At 42.0% G+C, this 4,614-nt stretch overlaps 1 pseudogene; it reads right to left on the bottom strand.

Annotated features, from left to right (window-relative positions):
- Nucleotides 1-371: 371 nt before the first annotated feature.
- On the bottom strand, nucleotides 372-707 carry LOC109455919 (protein FAM136A; annotated as a pseudogene).
- Between the last annotated feature and the right edge of the window lie 3,907 nt (nucleotides 708-4,614).

Below are 4,614 nucleotides of genomic sequence, written 5' to 3'. Positions count from 1 at the left end.
TGTGGAGGGTGCAGCTCACAGTGGCCCATGTGGGGATCGAACCAGCAACCTTGTTGCTAAGAGCACGGCGCTCCAACTAACTGAGCTAACCGGCCACCCTCTCTGACCCAAATTTTAGCACCAGTTTTTCCATCTCATTTTCTCGGATTAAGACATAAAGGAACCAGTGTCCAGAGGCAAGCGACATATGCCTTAAACTTGCTGCCATCCTTAATTTCTTCATTCATAAACTTCACTTAAAAGAACAAAATTCTCACTCTTCTTTTTAAATAGATTCCTGTCCTCAGCACTGATGGCCAATGGCAAGGACTTTGATTTCTGAATAGATGAGACAGACTCTTTCACCTTCCTGGTCATGGTTGGAATGAGGTTCATGTGGTCACACAACTCTCCAGCTGTTGCTTCACCTGAAGCTCTTTACTCCCAGCATGTATTGAATCTTTGGCTTTGGCATCACGATGCATCATGCACCAGGCCAGGCGGTCCTGGAACTTCTCCAGCTCGCTGCTCACCAGGGCCTGAGCCAGAGGTGCATGGCAGCACTCAATGTCCTGGTGCACCTGCTGCCTGGTCGCCTGGCTTTCCTCACAAAAGCTAGTGCTGCACGGGCACATGAGGCCCTGTATCTTCCACATGTTGTCTCTCTCTAGACTCTTCGCCATGGAGTCCACTGCCTCCTCCACCCGGAACTGCTGCAGCTCTGCCATGGCGACCCCACGCTGCACCTGGCCTCGGCGGTGCCCCCATGGACTCCCTTCAGTTTCCCTGTTATTGAAATACATCCTTTGGAATTTTTTCAGCAAAGGTCTATGAGTGGTCAGCTCTCATTCTTTGTTTTTCTAAAAATGTCTTTGATTTGCCTCAATCTTGAATACAAATCTAGCTGAGTGTGGGGACAGAGTCCCAGAGAGCAGTTTCCAGGCTCTCAGCCTCACGTGGAAAGGTGCTGGCTTGAGTAGTAAATGGCCATCGGCTGTGACTAGTTGGCCTTTAGCTGTTACCGGTCAGCCATTAGCCACTGATACAACTGCCGTGGCTGAGCTGTCAAGAGCGGATTGCAGCTAGCAAGTGAGGTTGGTTGGCAGAGAGAAGCGGATGGCAGGTTGCGGATAGTGTGGCTCCTGCTTCCTTTGTCTCCAACCCAGCCGCCAGCGAGACTATAGTGGTATGACTCCCCTATCTATGGCTCCGTGGCTGTTCCTTTTTGGCCTCACCATGTCCTGCATTCTTATGTGGGGAGTGGGACCAGAGACCCCGCATGACACCCTGCATGACACTGAGACTACAATTCAAGTTAACAGCTGAAGATAGTAGCCAATTGTCTTCTGACATAATTGTTGATAAGTCTGTTTTCAGTCCAATTTTTCTTCCTTGGTCTTTCCCCGCTGATTGCATTATAATTTTCTTTTTGTTTTTGGTATTTTGCAGTTTTATTCTGATGATCTCTACCCCATTCTCTCTAATCTCTCCTTCTGGAAACTCTTATCAATGTATGGTGGACCTTCTCATTCTCACCTCCATATCTCTTAATCTCTTTGTCATATTTTCCACTTCTTCATTTCTCTTTGCTGAATTAGTTCCCAAGTTTGTTTTCAGCTGTTTCCAATATACGCATTGAGTTTTTTAATTCTGATAACTCTATTTTTCATTTCCCTTTATTACTTACCTTTTATCATAATGTCTTTTATTATGGTTTTGACTCCTTTTACCATTTTTAAATGTATCACTTTAAAGTCTCATTTTATTTGCATAGCTTAAAAATTAAAAAAACATATTCCTCCTCAATAAGTAACTTCATTTATGAGTTTCCTGTGTATCTTCCTGGTGTTTCTTTAGGCAAATATAAGGATTTTCGAACATATATTTTGGTTTTTCCCTGTTCTTACCATAAGGTAGCATCATATACTATATGAATACTGTCCTGTTTTACCTTTTGCACATAAAAACATGACCTCATTCTTTTTGAGATGAGATAGCATTCCATTGTGTGGATATACCATGGTTAGTTTAACCCAGCGGGTGTCCAAACTGTGGCCCGCGGGCCAACTGCGGCCCGCAATCCATTGTTTATTGGCCCGCAGCAAATTCCAGAAATATATTTACTTTACTTAAATAAACCAGGTGAGGCAACACGTACTTCACCTCGAGTGAGTGGCCCAGCTGTTTGTGTATTTTACTGCATATAGCCCTTGGTGAAAAACGTTGAAAAAAGTTTGGACACCCCTGGTTTAACCAGTACCCTGTACCTGGGTTATTTCTGGCCTTCTACTCTTACAGATAATACTGTAGTGAATAAGTTATACATTTGTCATTTTACATGCACTCCGGTGTATCTGTGGGATAGCGTCACAGAGTGGATTGCTGGGTCAAAGGATAACTATATTTGCAATTTTGATAGCTGTAACCCAATTGTTCTTCATAGGGTTAGAACATTTTGTGTCCCACCAACAATGCATGAAAAGTGCCTGATTCTCTACAATCTCACTGAGTGTGTGTCAAACTTCTTTAATCATTTTTAAATATTATACATTAAATGCTATACCTGACATACAGTTTCTTTCAGGTTATTACATTGTCTCCAGTTCTCAGTATCTCCTTGCATATTGTCTGTGGACTTCCTTCACTGAGAACCATTTCTTCTCATGTTCATAATTTGTGTTAGTGAGCACCTTTTCACCAGAGAGTCCCCCTCCCCCCACCTCTTTTTTTTTTTTTTGTTATCTATTGCTACAGACAAATTACTCTAAAGCATAGTGGCTTAAAATGACTATTTTATGTTGCTCACAATTTTGGAGATCAGAAATTCAGGGCTTGACTGGGCAGTTCTTGCTTGAGCTCTTTTATGTTTTCATAGTCCAATGCCAACTGGACCTAGAGTCACCTGAAGACTTTGCTGGGTTAGACATCCAAGATGGCTCATTAACAAGGCTGGCAGTTAACCTAGTTATCAGCCAACAGCTCAGCTGACATGTAGGTGGGAACACCTACATGTGAACTCTCAAGCACGGCAGCCTCAGGATGGTAATACTTCTTTACGTGGAGGTTTAGGGCTCCAGCATGAATGTTTCAGCAACTAAGGTAGTAGGTTCAAGACCTCTTAAAGTCTAGCATCAGAAATCATGTAGCATCACTTCAGCTGTATTCTGTTGGTCAAAGCAGTCACAAGCCTACCTGGATTTAAGTGAAAGGACATAGACCCCAACACTCAGTGGGATATAAATAACAGTTTGGCCAATATTTCTTTATTTGTTTAAATTAAAGTTTATTGAGGTGACAATTTTTAGTAAAGTTACATAGTTCTCAGGTGCACAATTCTGTAATACATCATCTATATATTACATTGTGTGTTCACCACCCAGAGTCGATTCTCTTTCTATCACCATATATTTGATCCCTTTTACCCACATTTCTGAAGTCCCATGTGTCCTGGATTGTAGAATTCCTACAGGATGTGTTTCCATTTCCCTTAGCCAGGGGGCTGAGAGGTATTGTTGGTCTGGAACCAGTTTTTATATTGATTTCTCAGCTTGGAGATTCTCATACCATATAGGTAGTGAAAATTCATACTCCACATCCACTTGTGGCACAAACCTGTGGTTTTCTCTTCTAACAGAAACTTTTAAAATCCATCTAGAGTTGTACACAGAGATGACCTCCCTGTTAAATCCTTGGGCCAATCAGGAGAATTTTTCTAGTGTATCTCCATTGAGGGGACAGCTCTTTTGGAATTCTGGCTTTATAAAATAAAGTCCAACTTGTCTTGCATGGATACAAGACCATGTCTTCTGTCCCAATATGACCATTAAGTTCCAATGCTTGGCCATTAAGATCTATATCTGGGTCTGATGCTTCACCCTATCCCCACTTCAAACCCATAGGGTTTGATTTTGATTCCTTCTTAGTTTTGCATTTGTAGGAAGGGATTTCTTTTCCTTTATTTTTAACTAAGCTACATATTTTAAAGTTATTGTTGATATATTCTATCCACCATCTCTATGTGTTACTAGTGGGAGGATCATCTACAGTAACTCAGCCCAAGATGTTCCCAGAAGTCCTCAGTTCTCAAACAATTTTTTTGAGGTTAAAAGAAGGAAAACTGGGCAGCCAGCTGGCTCAGTTGGTTAGAGCGCAGTGCTCATAACATCAAAGTTGCTGGTTCAACCTTGGGCCAGTTGAACATGGGCCAGTGAGCTGCACCCTCCACAACTAGATTGAAGACAACGACTTGACTTGGAGCTGATGGGTCCTGGAAAAACAACTGTTCCCCAGTTGTTCCCCAATAAAAAAATTTTTAAAAAGGAGAATTATTGAATGACTGTCCTTGAAGGTAAATTTGAGAGGCCATCATTAATGGGCAAGGACAAATATTTTCCCTCCACTGGCATGCTTTTTTGTAAGGCCATCTCTTTCTTATTTTCTGATCTAGATCAATAGGTAGATGCCATTTTAGTCGACCTCAAATGGCAGCTGAAGCATGTGTAGTCACTGCCTTTTTGCCATCCATCACAGCTATTCTTCTTGTCGTAGGTTTGGCAGGATAATCAATAGGACCCAAATGGCAATCAATTTCATGTGATTGCACTTGGTTCCCCATCGATTTCAATGTTGACTGTA

Source organism: Rhinolophus sinicus, chromosome X (assembly GCF_036562045.2).
Source record: "Rhinolophus sinicus isolate RSC01 chromosome X, ASM3656204v1, whole genome shotgun sequence".
Taxonomy (NCBI): Eukaryota; Metazoa; Chordata; class Mammalia; order Chiroptera; family Rhinolophidae; genus Rhinolophus; species Rhinolophus sinicus.
This window is presented reverse-complemented; position numbering and strand designations above follow the sequence as displayed.